Source organism: Equus przewalskii, chromosome 3, assembly GCF_037783145.1.
Source record: "Equus przewalskii isolate Varuska chromosome 3, EquPr2, whole genome shotgun sequence".
Taxonomy (NCBI): domain Eukaryota; kingdom Metazoa; phylum Chordata; class Mammalia; order Perissodactyla; family Equidae; genus Equus; species Equus przewalskii.
In genome coordinates, this window is record NC_091833.1 from 113105698 (window position 1) to 113118139 (window position 12442).

The window sequence follows — 12442 nt, forward strand, 5'->3', positions numbered from 1 at the left end:
CCCCTGTCCTGGCCCAGAGACAACTGTCTTCTGAATGTGAGGGTAACTTCCCCTCCAGGTTCAGTGTTCCTGAGTAAGCGTGAATTCATAAGGACCCAGAACGTTGTTCTGTGGGCTTCAGATTGTACAGACGTGGTTTCCTGCTGTACACAGCATTGTGCGACTGTGTTTTCTTACTCAGCCATCTCTTGCTCTCTCACCTTGTTGACCCGGATTCTGTTAATTTATTTTAACTGTTATGTAGCGTTCAGTCAAATAAATATATTACAACTGACCTTTCTATTTCCCTATGGAGGGGTGCATGCGCTGTTTTCAGTTCTTTGACCTATAAATAATGTTGCAATGAACATCCCCGTGTGTATTTTCTCGTGTGAAGATTTCCCTAGCGTATAGACCAAGGAGGGTAACTCCAGGGTCATCGAGGATGTGTGCCTTCCTCTCTCCCTCTCTCCTTTCCTTACTTTCTTCTTTTATTAGCGCCCAGAACTAAACTATTCATAAGTCTTGATTCACAACAAACTTTCATTATTGGTCCACGGAGGGCCCACTTGTTTGTTTATTCACTTTCTTTCTCTCTCCGTTAATTATGTTTAATAATGTAACAAGCAGTCAAAAATCCATCACTGAAATACAATCTAACCTATATCCAACCCGACATTCCTGTCTGCTCCCACCTGAAGAATCGTCCAGCTGGAGACAGAAGGATTCCTCGGTTTTCTTTCTGGCGGCTTTAGGCTTCTTGTGGGATCTGAAAACAGCTGCAATCCAGCCATCAGATGGCTCTGCAGGCACCGCTGAAGAGCTCTTTATGTATCGGTGGTACAAATCCTTGGTCAGTTACGTGTATTGCTCTGATCTTCTTTAAACTGTATTTTCAATTCTACTAAATATTGCTGAGTCACTCACAAGTGGCTGCCAGCTACTCTCCGGGCGTCGTGTGGAAGTCCCTGTCTGCCGCATCCTGTTACTGCTGGATTATCAGCTCTAATATTGTTAGCTTGCCCAGAACAGTCACATGATGCCATCCTTGTCTGATTGTGCACTTTTATGCTTCCCGGTGAGAATGAGCATCTTCCTACTTGTTCACAGACCATCTGGACTTTCTGTCCTTTGAACTGCTCTCCCCCATATCTTGCCCATTGATTTTCTACCACATGGATTGTCTTTTCCTTACTGGTTTAAAAGGATTTTGATCTGTCTTTTCTGAAGGTTGCTAATATCTCCTCTCAGGCTGGGTTGTGCCTTTTAACTCTCCACAGTGGTTTTTGTGGTATTTAGCATATAAGTGTTTAAGTTTCTTCATAGTCACTTTTACTCCTATGTTTATCTGTGATTTGTATGTTTTTTGTATTGCGGTAAAATATACATAATGTAAAACTTATGATTTTAACCATTTTAAATCTACAGTTCAGTGGCGTTAAGCACACTCACGTTGTTGTGCAACCATCGCCCCCACCCATCCCCAGGACTTTTCCACCTTCTCCAACCAAAACTCTGTCCCCATTAAACAACAACTGCCCATTCTCCCTCCCCCAGCCCCTGGGACCACCATTCCACTGTCTGTCTGTATGACATGCCTGCTCTAGAGACCTCACATAAGTGGAATCATATAGCGTTTGTCCACTTCACTTAGCACAATGTCCTCAAGGTTCATCCATGTTGTAACACGTGTCAGAATTTCCTTCCTTTTTAAGGCTGAATAATCTTCCGTAATATATATAAAGGATATTTTGCTTATTCATTTGTCTGTCAATGGACAGTTGAGTTACTTCTACCCTTTTGCTTATTGTGAACAACGCTGCTATGATGGTGGGTGTACAAATATCTGTGCAAGTCCCCACTTTTACTTCTTTTGGGTATATACCCAGAAGTGGAATTGCTGGATATTTTTAATTTTTTTGAGCAACTGTCAAACCATTTTCCATAGTGGCTGCACCATTTTTACATTACCACCAGCATTACACGGGTTCTAATTTCTCCATATTCTTGCCAATACTTGCTATTTCCTGTTTTGTTTTTGTTTTTGATAATTGCCACCCTAACATCTCATTGCGTTTTTGTGTCTCTCTTTGTGGTTTTGATTTGCATTTCCCTAATGATTAGTGATGTTGAGCATCTTCTCATGTGTTTACTGGCCATTTTTATATCCTCTTTGGGGAAATGTCTATTCAAGCCCTTTGCCTATTTTTTAATTGGGTTGTTTGGTTTTCTGTTGTTGAGTTGTCACAGTTCTTTCTATGTTCTGGATGTCAATCCCTTATCAGATCTGTGATTTGCAAATATTTTTCTCCCATTCTATGGGCTTCCTTTTCATTCTGTTGACAGTGTCTTTGATGCACCAAAATTTTTAATTTTGATGAAGTCCAACTTATCTATTTTCTCTCTTGTAGCTTGTGCTTTTGGTGCCATAGCCAATAAATCATTGCCAAGCCCAATCAGGAAGCTTTTCTCCTATTTTTTTGCGTCTGTTTTAAGATATCCTTACACTAAATTTATGATATTTAAGGAAACACTTATGTTTTACTTTTCATAATCTCACCTTTTATTGGGAGAAATATATTTTTATGAACGCCGGAGAAAGAGGTTTAAATTTATTTATTCATATACAGCTGCCCGATTGTTACAAAACCATTTCTTGAATGACACTCTCTTTCTCCAGTGACTTGTAATGCTGGCTTTGTACCTATATACGGGAGTGAGGGCGTCTACTTCTGCACTCTCTCTATTCTCTTCCTTAATGTATTTCTTGTCCCTGGGTCAACAGCACACTGTTTTCATTAATATAGTGTTACAGTATGTTTTGCTATCTGGTAGAGTCAGCTCCCCTTTGTGCAGAAAAGAGTTAACACGGCAGGCTGGAGCCTGCCATCCTCAGAGAGTTCTGCTGGCTAGGTTGGCCCCCAGCTCACGTCTGGGAACTTGGGTTTCAGGAGGGGGCACCCCCATTCCCAGGACTGATAAGAGTGGCTCACTGTGCAGAAACCATTTGTACAAACAACAAGGCTGATGCTGGTCTCCTGCTTTTCTTCTAGAAATCTGGAATCTTGGCACATGCCAGGCAGAGGGTACCTATAGGACCAGCCCCCAATAAAAGCCTTGGGTGATGAGTCTTGGTGGTCTTCCCCAGTGAACAACACTTTCACATATGTTGTCACAACTTGTGGCTGGAGGAATTGAGAGTGTCCTGTGTGACTCCCCTGGAGAGGACTCCAGAAGCTCGTGCCTGGTTCCTCTGGACTTTGCCCCACGTGCCTTGTCCCTTTGCTGGTTCTGCTCTGAGTCCTCTCGCTGTGATAAATCATGGCTGTGAGGATGACTCTATGCTGAGTCCTCCTGGTGAATCATTGAGCCTGGAAGCGGTCCTGGGGACCCCAACACACCCTCCCTCCCCACCCTGCTTCTCTTCCTCCATCTTTTTCTTCAAAATTGTCCTGGTCATCCCTGGATCTTTCTTCTTCTTTTGAATCTTATAATTCTGGAGGATTTAGTTGGCATCTCATTGCATTTACAGATGAATCAATCTGGGGGGAGGATGGGCGTCTCTGACTGTGCCAGCTATCATGTGTTCATTGCCAGTACCAGCCTTGCCACTCCAGCTCTTCCCTATACCCAGGATCCCCACGCCTGCCAACTGCATTTCTCAGACTCGTTGCCTGTGGACCCAGCTAGAGGCCACCTGTCAGAGGCACCGGCTTGGGGCTGTGAGGAAAGAAGACATGGGGTATTTATTCTCTGGAGGCCCCTGTGGGTACTGCAGAGCACAGATCCCGGGTTTTGCAGCCTTTAGCATCTTCCCGAGCATCACACACACCAGGCTGCGATATTCTTCCTCCTGATCTCTGCAGCCTCAGAATTCCCAAAGTGCTCTTTCTGAGCTTTGCTCGGGAGGCTTTCCAAAGCCAATGGAAATCTCGAATTCCCATCTCACACCTTTTCCTGCTAAAGTACCTGGTGCGGTTTCTGTTTTCATGATCAAACCCTCACTGATTATAAGACCAGATTGAGTTTTCCCATAAGTTGACATGCCACAGCTCTTCATTTATTTAGGCCTTTTTTACAGTCTTTGATGCATTTACAATATTCTCCGGAAAGTCCCCCGGCAGAATTGGGCTCCCACTGCCCACAGCCGCAGCCATGATAACACACCCTTATGTGAGTATTTTCCTCCTTCGCTCGCTGTCTCACTCTCCTTGTTCCCACATTCCTGCTCCTGGGGTCATCTCCCAGGTAAACCCCTTACGCCGAACTCTTTGTCTTTGCTTGGGAGACACCCCGACTATGCTCGACGTCTATTCAGCCGGCCTAATAACAACAGCGGCACCTCTTCCGCAATTACCGAGTGCCGGTCACTGAGCTTACCCTGCGCCTGCACCATCTCCGTTAATCCTCCCAGGGTCCCCATGACGCAGGGCTGCTATCATTTATTTTAGAAACGAGGAAACGAAAGCACGGAGTTGAAACAGCTTGCTTGAGGTCCGAAAATGAGACACTGTCAGAGTCTGGGTTCGAACCCAGGACTGTCTCCAAATGCTTGAGCTGGTCTCCTCCACCGCAGTGCCCAGGTCCGGTCCTTCCACTCGCTTATCGCATGACCTTGGCTGGGCCATTTAAAACCTCTGAAGTCGCCGGATTGAATTAGACGATGTCACAGTCTCTTTCCAGCGTGGCAGGCTGCAGCCCAGCGACGCCAGAATGCACCACCCCGCGCAGTGGGCTTGCGCACTCAGCTAAGGGGCCGGTTGCGCCTCTAGTTGCGCACGCAGTCCCTGCAGATCACTTACGCCTGGCTGCCCACCCCACCCCCACCAAGGCAGGCGCTCGAGTCTGGAATGCCCACTCCGAGCAGAAAGATGGAGCAAGCCTGGGAAGAGGGCACGAGCACCCTTCGAGAGGCCCGGTGGCACCAGGAGCCTCTGAACGCCCGGCTCCTGCTGGGATGGCCTTCGGGTTTTCCTGCAGAGGGACAGACGCACAACACGCATAAATTAAGCACCACTCAGTATTTATTGCCACGCCAAGGCTTGGGAGAGCTGTTTTATAGTCTCTGTTTGCACGGCTTTAGCATCATATAGGCTAAAATTAATTTCACGAGACGGGCTGCTCACAGGCAGAGCCAAGAATTTCCTGGGAAGGGCTTCGCTCTGCCTTTGGCAGCCGCTGTGAGCGGCGATAAAGCCCTTTCAGTCGGTCTCACGCAGACAGGGCGGCCGGGGGTATTGTATTCTTTGGCCCCCGAGGGCGATTTCTCCCTCGTCCAGAAAGCTGGGTGTGGCGTGCGTGCTTGGAGTCAAGGCTGATCACAGATGGGAAACGGACCTTGGCTTTCTCCCTTGTCCCCCCCACTCCCCCGGGTGATTTGATCAATGAGGCTAGTGAGGCCCAAACTGGTCAGCTATGGCCCCTGTCCCAGAGCACTGGAGCCCTTGGGCCGGACCCCTTGGTGAGTTCCCCATCCAGACACCAAGCGAGTTATTGCCCACAAGATGGGTTGTGTTGACCCTTTGATTTGCGAAGAACTTTCTAATGCATCATCTTATCTGAGGCTCCCCAGAGCTCCGGGAAGTAGGCTGGGCGATATTATTACACATCCTCATGAAACAGTCATGATGGTAGTGACCAACGCTTCTCCAGAGCAGCCCCTGTTGGAAGCACTTCCTGCCCAGGCACACACCGCCTTGCAGACAGGGCTGGAGAGGAGAATGAAATGAATCAAGGCAGAGACGTGCCTGAGCATCGAGGACAAATCGGCCACCCCCTCCCCGGAAATTGCACAATCCGCTGATCCTGAAAGCTTGCAGCTTGCCAAACATATTGTGTTAATCTCCGTGGCTTTGTGTAGGCTCTTCCATTTGTCTAGCGCTCCCTGGAAAATGCCTATTCATCCCTCAAAACCCGGCTCAGGAGACCATCCCTCCATTGCGCCCTCTCGGACCTCTCCCGACAGAGCGCGGCACCCACTCGGCAAGCATTTACGGGGGAGACGTCAGAATGAGAAGAGGACCCTAACCTGCACGCAAGCTCAGTCCAGTGGCCGCTGAGTATGGTCCCCCTCCCCCTAGGGCCACTCTGCTCCCTCCTTTGGGACCAGAAGGAGTTGGGCTTATGGACTGACCCCCTCGCCCTCTGCCTTCTAGCTGGGTTTGGCCAGTGGCGTCGTCAGCAGGAGACCCGGAGCCTCAGCAGGAGGAGGGTGAGGGAGGGGCATTTGTCCCCCTGGCTTCCTCTCTGTGTGGGGTGCTAAGCAGCTCTTCTGTTTTCCCGTTGTGATGCTTTGACCTCTGGGGCCTTGCTCACCCTGGAGAGGCTGCCCCTCCCAGGGCCAGCCAATTCGCAGGGAGAGAGAACAACTCACTCACAAGTGGGCTTTCCAAATTCCAGCCAAACAGTCCAGGGTCCACGCCCTCCCACCACCTCCTCCATGGGGCTCACACAGGCCAGGCCACTGTCTGCCTGCCCAGTCACCCCAGGGCCAGGGACCAGATGACTAGGGACAGCCCCTCTGCCCCAAAGACCTTGAAATTATTCAAAGTGGCCAATCCCAAGCCTGCTCACCCCACCTCACCTGTTCCTTCTCCTGGAAACCACGGTAAGGGCTTCTCTGCTCCCTCTGCCGCCCGCCTGGCCCTGGTGCTTCCCCATGTGGCCCACTGTGGCATGGCATGCCCCCTCCATTGAGATCTGTGAGTGTAACAAAAATCTTTGTGATGGCAGTCCTCTCCCAATCTGTTGGCCTTACCATCCCTACATCATAAAAAAAGTGTGAAAACGTGGTTGCTGGGGCCGGCTGCTTCCCTCAGCTGGAGCCCTCAGCTCCTGTCTGTTCCTGGCTTTCTCTCTCCCTTTCTGTCTCTCTTTCTTACTCTCTCCCTTTCTCTTTCTCTCTCTCTCTTTCTTCCTCCCCTCTCTCTCTCTCTCTTTCTTCTCAGCCCTGTTTTGTAAGACCCCCCGTGTTGCAATGAAGTGGTGGGGTCCATCTCCTCTAATTGCTACATTATACTCCAGGTGGGGTCACCTTGCGTTTTCCTCTCTGTCCCCCAAGTGAAGGATCCCCAGGGTGTCTTCATCTCCCTGTGCCGGGGCAGTAATATGTAGAGAGTCTGCTGATGAAGGGAGGGAAGCAGGAGGCCAGGAGCCCCAGGGGGTGGCAGAATGGGGAAGTCTCATTCAGGATACGAGAGAAGGAGGGGCAGAAGTTCTATGGCTGTGTGACTTTCTCCAGGGAGAGCATGAGTGGGTGGATCCGCCCAGCATTGGAAACGGCCAAGACCCACATGGTGACGGGGCGGGGAGCATTTGCCGGCACCCTCCAGAATACCTTCCCATTTCACCTACAGAGCATCTGATGCAGGAGGGGCTGAGCTAAGACTGGCCACTTGCTGTGTCTGGTTGACTAACTGACATCCCTTCAACAGATAATCTTTAAATATTTGCAGAATGCTTGTTTGGTGGGAGGAGAGAGGAACTTACTTTCTCTTAATAAAAATTGCATGCCTTTCTATATTCAAAATAAGAATTTATTATGTGCATTTATTATAGGTGATTTTCCAAAGCAGACAGCATCTTGGGAGGCATATTAAAGAGTTTAAAATGTAGATAATAAAATAAAGCCCTCCCTTGGAATAAGCAGCCCTACATAATACCTCATTCTCTTTCTGCATCTCAGCTGGCTGCGATTTGCAACTTCACCCTCCCTCTTGTTGGCTGGAGCCAGTTGATGACGCCTGCACAGCCTGGTGCAGGAATCCCCAGCTGAGATAGGTCATCCCCGGGGAGAGGCGTCGGTTTATTTCCATTCCAGGCAGCTCCCACTTTAGCAGGACCAGGGCTTGCCATTCTGCCAGCTCTGTAAGGACTCAGTGGACCTGTGCCCACCGGCCCTGGAGTTCTGATTGATGCGGGTGATGTTTGCATGCCTGTATTGATCAGTGCCCGAGTCAGACGTCTGGCTGGCCCCACTTGCTGTACCACTGGAGGGAGCTACTGCAACCCTCATTTTGTAGCTGGGGACTAAGTAACTGGCTAAAAGTCACACAGCTAGTAAGACAGGGAGCTGGGATTTAAACTCAGCTGATTCCAGAGCTCTATTTTGCATTGGGTCTCATGGGTATTAACCACGTCTTTTCCTGATGCTTTGACCTTTGGGGCCTTGCTGACTCTGGAGTGACTGCCCCTCCCAGGGCCAGCTGATTCCTAGAGATAGTAACGACCCTCCTAACCAGAGCCTGCATCCTTCCCCCACCACCGTCCAGCTCACACACTCAGAGCCACTATCCCCCACCATCCTAATCCCCTGGGGCCAGGACCCAGACAACTGGGGAGAGCCCGTCATCACCTCAGGGCCCACTGAAATTATCCAAAGCAGCCATTCCTGAGCCTGCCTGCCTGGCCTCACTGTTCCCTCCCATGGAACCTCAGTAAAGGCTCCTGCCCCCCCCATTCCCTCTGCCTCCCGCCTGACCCTGGTGCTTCTTCGTGTGGCTCTGCATGGATGGCATGCCTCCTGTTTCTGGAGATCTGTGAGCATGAAAACTTCTTCCATCACGACAGCCATTTCTGTGCCTGCGTATCTTACCACACCTGATAAAATACTGGGCACTCTTAGAACACGTGGCTCCCCTAACTATCAATAGGCTACTGATGCCAGGGGCTCGGCTGGGGGGTGTCACTTGACCACTTTTCTAGTGCAATTACATACAGAAAAATGCCGCACGTGGTATCCCCATCAGTCCTGGCCACCATGCTTCATTATCCCCATTTTACCCACAAGGAAACTGGAGACAGAGAGGTTACATAACTTGTCTGAGGGCAAGAATGACTCAGCGGCAGAGAAGGGAACCAAGTCAGTGTCTTGTCAGTTCTCCCGCATGTCTACAGCCAGAACCGGGCACACCCGCACGGCACATCCTTGCTTCTGACTCAGTGCACCTGATCCAACCCTCCCTAGATTCTACCTGAATCGCTTACTCCTTCATTCCTTCTGGCCCTGCGTCTGGGCCAGGCAGTGCATGGGGACTCAGGTGATGGAGAAGGAACTCGCATGTAGTCCTTGTCCTCAAGGCCCTCCAGGCCTGGCAGGGCAGGCCATCGCAGCTCAGTGGGGTTGCAGCTGGAATCAGGGAAGCACAGGCGTCTGGGGGCCTCCCCGACCCCCGAGATGGAGGGGACGTGTGGACAAGTCCCAAGCTGGGGCCTCTGTGCCTTTTCGGTCAGAGCCTTCTGTTTCCTGGCCTCGCAGTCCAGCACAGCCTGCGACCTGGAAGGCAAAGGCACCAGCTCCTCTGCTCTCCACACCCCTCCCTCTCCTCCCGCACACCCGGCTGTCTTTCCTCTCTGGTCCTGAGATTCCGCTCCATGTTGTCTTTCTCTCCCCTTTGTCCTTTCCCTCTGGCTCTGCTGGTTGGTGGCTGGTGCCAGAAGTGACATTTTCTCCAGGGGCACCTGGAAAGAGACCTTGAGACGGGCCATTATCGCATTTAGTCCTCACACAGCCAGCGGAAGGAGGCTTTACGAACATGTCCATTGCAAAGGCCAGGAAATGGATACTCACCACCGGCACTCGCCCGCAGGTGGCCAAGAAAGGTTGTAGCCTGCAGCACCCTGGCGTTGTTCCATGCGGGACGGCGTTGAGTCCTGATTTCTTGGAAGTTGAGGCCCTTCTGGGCTCCCTGCCATGCTGCCTGCTATTAAAGGGCTCTTGCAAGTGAGGACACGCACCTTAGTTATGAGGCTGTGCAAGTCGGCATCCTAAATCATCGCAAAATACCAGAAACAACCTGAGTGTCCCGCTGTGGGGCAATGGTTAGAGCACATTCTGTTATGGCTGTGCAACGGAGCCCCTGCTGCCATTCCAGATGCCGCACAGGATATTAACTTGTGGGACGTTGTCCATCGCAGTTATTGAGTTAAAATAGAACTTGCAATGTGTTATATGCGTTACCATTCCATTTGTGATAAATATTTAGAAATGCGTGCAACTGTGTCTACAGATTGGGATTCAGGTGATTTTAATCTTCCTTGAGTTCATCTATGGTATTCTCTATTTCTATAAGAACAGGTATTGGGTAAAACAAAAACATTTTTTTATGACACAGTCCCTCCCTGGTTTCTACCAGGTCTGTGTCCTGGGGCACAGAGACGGCCCTGGCAGAAGAGAGGGCGTCGGAGTGGCCGGGGCTGTCCCAGGAGCTGGGATCTGGTCGCTCCCTCCTCCCCAGGCTGGCTGAGGACCGCACATGGTGTCCTCTGGGGTTGGGAGCCGCACATGCACGGCCTCTGCGGGAGAGGTTTGTCTGTAAAACAGGAATGGCATTCTTTGCGGTCCTGGTGTGAGAGTCGAATGGCTCTGTGCACACGAAGCGCCCAGCCGGAGGCCTGGTGCACACTGACAGCTCAATAAAAACACGGTCCCAACTGTTCTGACGGGGGTTCTTCTCCAGATTGTCCTCGTGCCTCTCTGCTTTGTTTTCCTAACCTTCCATCCCTCTCTTTTGTCACCCGGCCCCCTCTGGTCCTTACTCCCCTAACTCCTCCTTTGTTCTGCTCTCCGGGCAGGAGGGGAGCAACCCCGTGTGGAGGCTTCAACACGGCCCCTCTCCAGAGCGGCTGTCCCCCGTGCATCTCACCGAAGCCTCGGACCCTCCCCATGAAACACATCGTCGCGCCCATTTTACAGGAAAGGAAGCTGGGGCCCTACGTGATGATCTGATCTGGGGAGGATCGGCGTAAAGCGTGCTGCCCCAGTGTAGACAGAGTGTTTGGACTCAACGCTGGGGTCTGACGACCAGGTTCGGATGGGGGCTCCCACCTCCCGCTCGGGGGCGGGGTTAACTGCCCCAAGCCAGCTTTTCTCCTCTGTAAACCGCGCATCCTATAGTCTCCGCCCACAGGCCGTTATGGTGATGAAATGAGAAAACTACATGAAGTGTGTCACAGGGGAGCCGGGCGCCCCGAGGGGTCAGGACAGGTCGTCAGCGTGGTGAGGTCCAGTGCTCTGGACCCGGAGGCCGTGTGACTGTGACTCTGGGCAGAGCTGTCACCTGGGGACCTTGCCTGGGACGATGACCCCAGCTCCAGCCTTTCCAGCCTGACGTTCTGGCCTCTCCTGGGGAAGGGGAATCCGTGGATTGGGGCTTCACAGCAAGTCCGTTTCCAGTCCCCGAGACCGCCAGCTGCCCCCTCTCTCACCAGGACCCATGAAAACCCAGCTGCATTTTTCCTTTGCTCTTGATGAACCAATAACCTTAAAAATTTGAAAATAAAATGTCTATGGTCGCACAGCCAACTAAGGCTGCGTGGCTTTGCAGACATTATAAAACATCAAATTAGATGGAAAATTGCCCAGGGTCCCTGTAAACGAAAATTACTCTTTTTATAGGGGGAAAAAATGACCCATATAATAGCAACAAACAATTTGGGGCTCTTCCTTGTGTGAGCGGGCTCACGTGGTGAGCGGGATTGTTCCTTCGACGGCCCTGGCCCCAGCCAATGTTTTCACAACACTTTGCACATTTCACAGCATTGTAACATGGAAACGAGGCTCTGCCTGTGTCTTCCGTTCCTGTCAAGAGAGGACTTCTTGCATCCCCCAAAGGTTTAGCTTCCTGACTAGGGCTGGCTGGATCCAGGCTTGGTGTGGGACAGTGGGAAAAGCGGGCTGGTTGCTTACCCTTTCTGGGCCACATTTGCTTCCTCTGTGAAAGGAGAGGGTGGGATTGGACCAGGCACACTCGATGCCTCTAGGTGCCAACACAGTGATGTCCCTGTGTGAGGGCCCTGTAGGAAATGCCTCCCTCAGGGTCAAGCCAGGGCCTGTGCCCACCCGTCAACGTACACATCCCAACCTAAAATCTTAATGTGTCTTTTCCTGTTCCAGGACCTCACAAGAATATTTTTGGAACCAGACAAAGAGGGAGGATGATGCTAGTTCTGGCTCAATGGTTCTTCACCAGAGGGTGATGTCACCCCTCGGGACGTGTGGCAATGTCCGAGATATTTCTGATTGTCTGACTGAGGGGTCCTCGGGTGGCACCCCTGGCAGGTGGTGGGCAGAGGCCAGGGATGCTGGTAGACATCCCACAAGCACAGGACGGCCCCCACACAAAGGACTGACGCCCCCTGCCCAGCACTCAGGCTGGGGCACCCACACAGAGCACTGGAATTGGGAGAGGAGACTGGTTGGCTGTGGGTCGTTCCCACCACCGGCCTGACTCTCCGTGATGCGAAGCAGTGCCTGCTGGGCCCTGCAGCACCGGCTGTCACCCCGTGAGTCCCCAGGCCCGGGCGCCGGGGCGCGGCCTCTGCTCTCCACGATGTGCGTGCAGCCTGCAGGGGGAGGTCAGACACAGCCGCCGTGCCCGAGGCAAGGCTGAAGCCACGAGGGGTCAGGGGCTGAGGATGGCATGAGGAACCCGGGGGCGAGGATGGAACCTGGGTGTCGGCAGCT